We start from the raw sequence: 10,816 nt of genomic DNA, 5'->3' as shown, positions 1-10,816 counted from the left end.
AACCCAAAACTTTGTTAACAAAGTCATCAGGTCTTAATATGAAGAACTGTAGTTCCCAGATTCTTTCAAGGCAAGTAAAGAGTAAAATTACATGGAGGGAATGAAATTAGTGGTATGTTTTATGAAAAGTTCATTTATTCCCTACCACAAGTTATGACCTTTTCCTCCTTTTCTTGGCCATCATACATCACCAGAACTTACTGATGAACCTTGCTATCTTTCTAGCCCATTGACACCTTCTTTTTGGGTGGGTTTTTTTGGGTTTTGTTTTTTTTTTTTTTTTTCAACAGCAAAATATGACAGGAATATCACCATGACAGTAAAGCTCTTACATTCATAAACAAAGACTGCACAGAAATCAGATTGGATGTCCACATTTATGCCACTGAAATAGAAATACAACTGAGATGTTGGAAGATGTTTGGTAAAGAAAGATAAAAAGATTTTGAGTGAAATACACTGAGCTATGCAAGACCCCAAAGAGAAGGATTGTAGGAGACATCAGAAAGAGTTCCAGAATGAATTGAGATAGTATTATGGTAACAAAGTAGAAGGAAATGCAGATGCTGTCAGAGCCACAAAAAAAAATGTTATCTCTCAAATCTAATGTTGGGAAATTACAGAGAGATCCAGCAACCTGAGGCGATCAGAAGAATTTTATCAGCAGCTCAGTGAAGAGAACAGCAGCATGACAAGTATCACCTCTTCCCTCCTTTCATATAATGACATTTTTGCTAAGATAGTGAAAATTTTTTTTCAGTGCAAGTGTATTTCAGCAGATAACAGAAAGACTTTCCTTTAGATCTTCTTAAACTGGACCACCTCCATGTGGCAATAAATTTTTGGAACACATGAACAAATACAAGTCACTACAGAATTGACAGTGTGAAAAAAAAATTGCTGACAAAGTGCTGAGCAATCAACAACCTGTTCACCTGCAGAGAATAACATTCTTATGAAAGCATAGAATGTGTCATAGAAAGAAAAATATGAAAAATTTTGTAAGTATATGAAAGATAGATGCCCATGGTGCTTGTGTAACAAAATGTAAGCATTATTAATGACATCACAGCCCTCCTCTGATGTCTCCCTAAATACTGTTAGAGATGTCATGAGGGAAATGCAACTTTATCTAACAACAGCACTGAGCTGGATTTTCCTGTGAACAATTCTGTATGTTGAGAAGGATGGAAATTTTAAGCAGAAGTCTCTTGAGATATTACAAGTCAGATTAAAAAAAAAAAAAAAAAAAATAAATTAAGAAATGAAATTTGGAGAGAGGAAGGTCTTGAATTATGTCTTCATATTTATGTGTGTATTATTCTAAGTAAATAAATGATAAATTTGTATGATTATTTGTGTATAAAATGTTCATCAATCTGTCAGAAACTATTAACAGATGAAACAGATATCCTGTAAACACAGAAGGTGAAAGTGTTGGGATAAGAAACCTTTTGACTGAGGAAGAGACAGAGGCCAAAAAAGCCTGAAGAGAAAACTTAGTAGAGAAGGACTGTGTTACACTTTAGGGTCCGGACATGGATGGAGAGTTAAATGGATGGATTTTAGAAATGGTATAGAAAAAAGAGGAAGGTATTTTATGAGCCCTTCACAGAATCACAGAATTGTCTAGGTTGGAAAAGACATTGAAGATCATCTAGTACAACTATCAACCCAACATTAATAGTTCCCAACCACACAATATCCCTCAGCTCTATGTCAACCTGACCTCCAGGGATGGGGACTCCACCACCTCCCTGGGCAGCCCATTCCAATGCCTAACAGCCCATTCTGGAAAGAAATACTTCCTAATATCTAGTCTAAACCTTCCCTGGTGCAACTTGAGGCCATTACCTCTTGTCCTATCGCTTGTTACTTGGTTAAAGAGACTCATCCCCAGCTCTCTGAAACCTCCTTTCAGGTAGTTGTAGAGGGCGATGAGGTCTCCCCTCAGCCTCCTCTTCTCCAGACTAAACAACCCCAGTTCCCTCAGCTGCTCCTCGGATGACATGTGCTCCAGACCCTTCACCATCTTCATTGCCCTTCTCTGGACACGCTCGAGTAATTCAATGTCCTTTTTGTAGTGAGGGGCCCAAAACTGAACACAGGAATTGAGGTGCAGCCTCACCAGTGCTGAGTACAGGGGTAAGATCACTTCCCTGTCCCTGCTGGCCACGTTATTTCTGATACAAGCCAGGATGCCATTGGCCTTCTTGGCCACCTGGGCACACTGCTGGCTCATGTTCAGCCGGATGTCAATCAACACCCCCAGGTCCCTCTCTGACTGGCAGCTCTCCAGCCACTCCTCCCCAAGCCTGTAGCGCTGCTGGGGGTTGTTGTGGACAAAGTGCAGCACCCGGCATTTGGCCTTATTGAAGCTCATACAGTTGGCCTTGGCCCATCGCTCCAGCCTGTCCAGATCTCTCTGCAGAGCCTCCCTACCCTCGAGCAGATCAACACTCGCGCCCAACTTGGTGTCATCTGCAAATTTACTGAGGATGCACTCGATCCCCTCACCTAGGTCATCAATAAAGATGTTAAACAGGAGTGGCCTCAAAACTGAGCCCTGGGGGACACCACTTGTGACTGGTCGCCAGCTGGATTTAAATCCGTTCACCACAACTCTTTGGGCCCGGCCATCCAGTCAGTTTTTTACCCAACAAATCGTGTGCCCATCCAAGCCGCGAGCAGCCAGTTTTGCCAGGAGAATGCTGTAGGAAATGGTGTTAAAGGCCTTACTAAAGTCAAGGTAGACAACATCCACAGCCTTTCCCTCATCCAGTAAGGAGGTCACCCTGTCATAGAAGGAGATCAGGTTTGTCAGGCAGGACCTGCCTTTCATAAACCCATGCTGACTTTGCCTGATCATCTGGCTGTCCCACATGTGTTGTGTGATGGTACTCTGGATGAGCTGCTCCATCAGCTTCCCAGGCACTGAAGTCAAGCTGACAGGCCTGTAATTTCCCGGATCATCCTTCCGACCCTTCTTATAGGTGGGCGTCACATTGGCCAATTTCCAATCTGTTGGGACCTCCCCAGTCAGCCAGGACTGCTGGTAAATGATGGAAAGTGGCTTGGCGAGCACCCCAGCCAGCTCCTTCAGCACCCTCGGGTGTATCCTGTCCGGTCCCATAGACTTGTGTATGTCTGTGCGATGCAGTAGGTCACTGACTATCTCCTCCTGGGATGCGGGGGGGTCGTTCTCCCAGTCTGTGTCTTCTAGCTGAGGAGGCTGGATTCCTCAATACTTGCTATTAAAGACTAGCTATTAAAGACTTCAAGGAAAGTAGTGGAGTTTTTGAGGACAGAGAAGAGATTAGAGAGTCAGAAGGGTGATGACTGAAGGGACAGCAATAACAATGGATTTATAGAAAATTCCTCTCTGGATTTGGGCTAAATTTCAAGATAAGATGTTTCATGATAGACACATGTCTTGAGAACTTTGAGGAGCAGTGGAATTTCACTGGTAAAGGTGACAAAGATAAATGTTGATAATGATGATAATTTGTATACATTTATAAACTGGAAGAATATTGTTAATCTTCTAAATATACTCTGCAATAAAAACTAATTTTTTTTAAGATCTTCATGTTCTTAATGCTTGGTATGTATTTTTTTGTCATAAAATTTCTGAGCGCACACAGATTTTCTATCTAAAACAAAAAGAGTGACAGTGCTTTAGTGACCCTTTGAAGGAGTTACCTTTCATTCCATTCAAACTAAAGTCGTATTTTAGCAAAAAACTCATTAAGTGATAAATGTACCCAAACTAGATATGTTGTATAATATTTGACCAGTATAGTCTGATATAAGAAATTATGGGGATAAATGTCTGCAAGCATTTTATGGCATTTTAAGATTGATTATTTTGGCAATAGTTTTAGTCTTCACAACGGTTTCCTAAATTCTTCAGTAGTGATAAGTAAACTCTTGTAAATTTGTCATTGCTTTAGAAAACTGGTTGCAGGATATAATTCTAGCTATCCTGTCTCTGGTCATGCCCTGTAGCTCCTAGTTTGAGGCCCATGAAATTATGGAGAAAATGCATTTCTACATACAAAAATTAGACACAGATTCAGTAAGTGGCTTAAAGTTAAATTTTAGCATTTCAAAAAGGGAGACCAATATGATAATCTTAAGTCAGTGATTAATGTTGCCACTCCATCTGCATATAATATTTCACATGTAAGGCAGAACTGATGGAATTTGACTTCTAAGTTTAGAATCAATCAACAAAGAATTAAGAAAATAATTTCCACACAAATGATGTTTTGTTAATTTCCAGAATAAGCAAGATTTTTTTTCTTCTTAGTGATCTTATTTTGTGTTTAGTGTTCTTCAGATATATGAAGATGGAGATATATGTTACATTCTATTTCCTAAAGAGGGATTTTATAAGTGAACCTGTAGGCATTTAGCCACAAAGATAGGAACTCTAGTGAGGATCCTGTAAAAGAAAAAGAAAAAAAAAGAACATAACTTGGTCTTTGAAAGAGAAAATTTTAAAATGTAACAGCAATGTATGTGTGTCTATGCATGCTAATATAATATATACTGAAAAAATAGGGTTAAAACTTGACTGTCTTCTTAGAAAAATACAGTTTATAATAGATATTATTAATAACAACTATTATTGTTATACTGAAACAAGTCCAAAGAGTAATACAAGAGTAGTATTGCTCATAACTAGTCATAAGCCAGTAGTACCTATTCTGGGTATTTGATATTTGTTGTGTGAACTGTTTCAGCAAAATATATCTCCATTGACACAAAGTGGTGGGATCCCCTCCATGGTCAAGGTGTTATACTTCCCTTCAACACAGGCAAATATAGACTGGAAATTTATTTTGACTTCAATACTTCCCAGGATGTTTTTTCATCCCAATAAATATGAAGACACCCTATTCAGAATAACACACACTGTATTTTTCAAACAAATCCAAAGGATGACGTAGTAACATTCTACTGAATGAGAACAGAAAGAATAGAATGGACATGAATCATTCATCATTCAAATGGAACTATGGGGTATGAAAGCCCTTTATTACAACAATTCTGTCCAAAGCATGCTGGCCTAATGCCCCACCTTCATTGCATTTCTATTAAGTGTTTGAAAGTGCTGTGCACAGTTAAAGCTGTCTTCTGGAAGAGCAACAAAATCAACAAACTATGGTTGTGCAGGACCTTGATAGGTGCTTATGGGACTTGCTTGGCCTGAATAATGTATCTAAAACTGTTCCTAGTGCTTATTCTGACATGGTGTGCATTACAAAGATTAAAAGAATTTGGGTAAGGATGTTTTCTTGAAACACTCCACTAGTCAGGCTGAATTATCTACACTGTTATCCATCAGCTCACACAGTGCTTTCAGAAGTATTGTAAAAGATCTAACAACCATTACTACTTCTGAGTAACTCTATATTAGTGGAAGAGGAAAACGTAATGTTTCGGTTTAAGGTGTCAAATGCTTTCCTCAAGTCAACTATAGTTACAAAGAAGCAGTTAATATAAAATTCCCATACCTTAACAGAGTACAGAGGTTTGGCAAGTGCAGTAAGAGACATAAATAATAATTTGCCATTACTAAGCTAATGATAATGCATGAGCTATGAGAATCTTTTGTAGAGCAGAGTAGTGTTGAAGACAAATAATGTTTACAGTTATTTGTATTAAGCTGATATTGCTCCCTTTTGGCATACAGATGATGAATTAAATGTAGATTAGAATCACAGAATCACAGAATCATCAAGGTTGGAAAAGACCTTAAAGATCATCTAGTCCAACCATTAACCTAACACCGACAGTTCCCAACTACACCATATCCCTCAGCGCTATGTCAAACCAACTCTTAAACACCGCCAGGGATGGGGACTCCACCACTTCCCTGGGCAGATCATTCCAATGCCTAACAACCCGTTCTGTAAAGAAATGCTTCCTAATATCTGGTTTAAACTTTCCCTGGCACAACTTGAAGCCATTACCTCTTGTCCTATCGCTTGATACTTGGTTAAAGACACTCATCCCCACCTCTCTGCAACCTCCTATCAGGTAGCTGTAGAGGGAAATGAGGTCTCCCCTCAGCCTCCTCTTCTCCAGACTAATCAGAACAGAACAGAACAGAACAGAATCATCTAGGTTGGAAAGGACCTTGAAGATCATCTAGTCCAACCGTTAATCTATCACTGACAGATCCCAACTACACCATATCCCTAAGTGCTATGTCAGCCCGCCTTTTAAACACCTTCAGGGATGGGGACTCCACCACCTCCCTGGGCAACCCATTCCAACGCCTAACAACCTGTTCTGTAAAGAAATACTTCCTAATATCCAGTCTAAACCTTCCTTGGTGCAACTTGAGGCCATTACCTCTTGTTCTATCGCTTATTACTTGGTTAAAGAGACTCATCCCCAGCTCTCTGCAACTTCCTCTCAGGTAGTTGTAGAGGGTGATGAGGTCTCCCCTCAGCATGAAGGATGAGCATACTCAGGATGATCTGCTCTATCAGCTTCCCAGGCACTGAGGTCAGACTGACAGATCTGTAATTTCCCAGATCACCCTTCCGACCCTTCTTATATATAGGCATCACATTGGCCAATTTCCAATCTGTTGGGACCTCCCCAGTCAGCCAGAACTGCTGGTAAATCATGGAAAGCGGCTTGGTGAGCACCCCAGCCAGCTCCTTCAGCACCCTCAGGTGTATCCCTTCTGGTCCCATAGATTTCTGTATGTCTATGTGATGAAGTAGTTCACTGACTGTCTCCTCCTGGATTGTGGGGGGGTCATTCTCCCAGTCTCTGTCTTCTAGCTGAGGAGGCTGGATTCCCTCAGTACAACTAGTCTTGTTATTAAAGACTGTGGCAAAGAAGGCATTAAGCACCTCAGCCTTTTCCTCATCACTCATTGCCATGTTTCCTCCTCTGTCTAGCAGGGGATGGAGGCTTTCCCTGGTCTTTCTTTTGCTGTTGATGTACTTATAGAAACATTTCTTGTCCTTGACTGCTGAAGCCAGATTAATTTCTAGCTGGGCTTTAGACCTCCCGAATTTCCACTATGCATAGCCTCACAGCATCTTTGTAATCACTGTGAGTGGCTAACCCCTTCTTCCAAACACTGTAAACTCTCCTTTTCTCCCTGAGTTGCAGCCAAAGCTCCCTGTTCAGCCAGGGTGGTCTTCTCTGGCACCCGCTTCTCTTACAGCACCTGGAGACAGCCTGCTCCTGTGCCATTAAGGATTTCTTCTTAAAGAGTGCTCAGCCTTCCTGGACCCCTATACCCTTCAGGATCATCTCCCGAGAGATCCTGTCAAGCAGGTTCCTAAGTAAGTCAAAGTCAGCCCTTTGGAAGTCCAGGATGTCAGTTCTGCTGCCCCCTCTCCTGGCCTCTCTAAGAATAGAGAACTCTATTATTTCATGATCGTTGTGCCCCAGTCGGCCTCCAACCGCCACATCATCCACAAGTCCTTCTCTGTTCCCAAAGAGAAGGTCCAGCAGGGCCCCTTCTCTGTTCAGTTCACTCACCAGCTGCATCAGGAAGTTATCTTCCACACATTCCAGAAATCTCTGGGACTGGTCCCGCTCTGCTGTGCTGTATTCAGGAAAGATGTTTTGTATTAGGAAAAAATGTATGTAGAGTTGCACTTTTGAATAATGAAATAACTGATATGTTTTATGTGTTTTCGGGTGCTCAATATTGTGCCAAGAATATATTAATTGTTGTTAATTATTGCCAGAATATCACTAACATCAAGGTTCAGATATTCAGAGCTTTTTCCTAACATATTTTGTACACTGCATGTATCAATGTATGTAAGTATGAATGTATATGTTGTGTTTGTCATGTTTGGAAACAAATAGAGGTGCTGTAGAAGATCCTTTCCTTGTAATTAACTCTGTGAAGGTCAGTAACTTTCCTTTCTTACCTCAACAGAATAATGTTACTCTTCCAATTACATAGAGCTCATTGTATTTCTCATTGCTTGCAGGCATAATATTTAGAGTGAAAAGCTAGTGTTAGTTTCATCCAATCCTCAGGGAGGTTAAATGAATCACTGTGCATGTTTGTCTGACTCTTTACAAAGTACCTTATCTTGCTGTAGAGATGTAATGCTTAGACTTGATTTTATAGCTTTTGAATGGATAAATTTAAATAAGATTAATCCTACTATAAATGTATTGCTATTTTAAATAATCTGAGTTTCTAATAATCAACATACTGCTCATTAAGCATTTCTGTTTACTAAACCAAAATTCATTACCCAATATTAGATTAATTATACAGAAATGTTACCTACGAAGGCCCGAATACAATGCAATATTCTCCACAAGTTTAACAAAGCCATAAAAAATCACCTCTGTGTTTTTCATTACACAGATACTGTGAATTATGAAGATTATAGTTTTTTAAGAGTAGACAGTAATGCACAAAACCAAAAATCAGTAATAGACAGAAATAATTTGATATCTTTTCCCACTGGTAGCACTATTTTGTAGTGCTTTCAGAGAAAGTAGTATTTCATAATGCTTTCAGAGAAAGAGGACATATTTAGAATCCTCTTAAATGATGTTATAAAGGTAATAGAAACTAAGAGCGTAGGCAGAGAGTATCTAGCAGAGAAGACAATGTTAACAAAATAGCTAAACTGTACACCATCTCTTAACATATATTAATTACATCTGCTTAATACTTAATTAATTCTGCTTCCTTAAGTAATTTCACCTGCTTGTCAGTGCCTTGACTCTAATATCTCCTATTTTTCTCAACTTACTTTAGAAAATGTTCACACAAAGGACATTATGCCAAAATGACTTTGTAGAAAAAGAGAGAGTGCCCAAAACTACTGTTCCATACTGTCTTATGTTGCAGAATTTAGTGCTAAACTATTGCCTTTTCCCAAATGGGTAACACTTTTTACCAAGCATATCAGCTGAAGAGTTAAGACAACTACTCTAAAACATACACATCTGTAATTTGCCCCTTTACCATGAGTCTATCTGGGATTAAAAAAAATAATCAGACATTCAGCATTTGCTGCAAAGAGATCATAATCTTTTTCCATTATGCTTATTCTAAATACAGCTTTTACTCTAGGTGACTGAATCAAACATGTCAAGGCAACAAAGTATTGCTATATCCATCTTCCTAGGTTTCTTTTATTTATTTTTTTCTCTGTACAATTAAGAAACAAGTATATTTATTGATGATAAAAGGTAGTAAGAAATTGAGAAAGCTTAAGAAAATACATTAACCTTGATTTTAGCAATGAAATTCATATCTCTGAAGTGTACTTGCAGTGTCAAATACCTTATTACTTAAACATTTTTAAGTCAACAAAGCTGTACCAGCAGGAATTTTGGTCCACTGTACAACCAAGTTTAACAATCAAACTGTCTTTGGGTGGACTGCAGGCTAAGTCTCTTAAGTTAAATACACCTGGGACTGTTTTCTGGCACTGAAATCAGTTGCCATGGTCCAGGTAGAAATCATATATTGTTTCAGACTCCAAAACAAGGAGGTCGCCTTTTCTACCTGCATGGAAGATGTCCTGGGCCATGGTGATTCCCCAACCACTCCCGAATTATGGTCCACGTTTGTGTCACAGTTATTCTAAGTACTTAATAATGTAGACAATGAGTTCCAGGAATGTTCCTTGATACTGTATAAGTTCTTAGTAAAGTCCTAGCCCTACAGAACTGTTGCATAGTCACAGGTAGATCAGTCAAGCTTTTTTGCCCAAGTCTTTGCTGCGGTTAGCCATATCTACTTTTTGGTTTACCTTTATTTTTTAATTAAAAAATATAATTAAAAAATAAATCTCATATAATTTACTACTTCTTTTGAGAATGTGGTGTGTATGTTCAGTTACTGTATTTAAGACTTATACAACATGAATTCAATCATGCTAATGCTTGTGGTTTAGGTTTTTTTCTGTCCTGGTAAATTCTTTACATTTCTATAGTAGTAGTTATTTGAATAGTGACACAAATCAGATGAAGATTTATAAGGAAAATTAGGGGACCTTAATGTTGTAAACCTACCTTAGAACTGTGATAGCCACTAGTGATACAGTTTCAGCTGGTTTTTTGTGCTGTCTTTTCCATTTCCTTATCACTTTCTTCTCCCATCTACATCAAATAAATCAGGACTGCAGGTTCAAACAGTTTGAAGTATAATTCAGTTTTCATTTGTGTGACTTTCTAAGTGACGGCCCTTTAAAAATGATCTTGACAGCTAAACAGTGAACAAAGTAACAGATGCATAATTTTGTGTGTTATTGACAGACCGATTTTCCTCAGAGGTTGCAAGAATTTGGGAATAGCCATTAGAAGAAAGTAAGAAGTCTCTATTTTAAAGTACTTTAAGAATTCCTTCCAATAATTTTATTGGTTGTGTATCTAAGTTCAAAGCTGACACTAAAAGTAATGAGATTCTGGGTTCAAGCTCTCAAACTCCAAGAGATTTTACAGACAAATAGTTCTCAAAAAGAGCTTCTCAGCAGCTGTGTAAGTAGTTGTACATTATTAATCAGAAAACTTAATGCTCTTTTAGAACTTTGATTCCAAAAATGTATAAACTTCTATCATTTTATTCTCAGCAGTAAGAAAAGAAATCAGTATGGAGAGTCTTGAATGTTTATTGTCCTGGGATAGAGTTAATTTTCCTGAGCTGGGAGAATGCATAGCTGGAGTGCCCGACCCAGATTTCAGCCAGGATAGAGTTAACTTTCCTTGAGCTGGGAGGGGGCACAGATGAAGTGCCGGGCCCAGATTGGCCATTGGATTATTCCATATCATGTGACGTTATGCTCAGTATATAGAG

Source organism: Strix uralensis, chromosome 1, assembly GCF_047716275.1.
Source record: "Strix uralensis isolate ZFMK-TIS-50842 chromosome 1, bStrUra1, whole genome shotgun sequence".
Lineage (NCBI taxonomy): Eukaryota > Metazoa > Chordata > Aves > Strigiformes > Strigidae > Strix > Strix uralensis.
The sequence above is the reverse complement of the archived record's forward strand: the minus strand, read 5'-3'. Positions refer to the sequence as shown.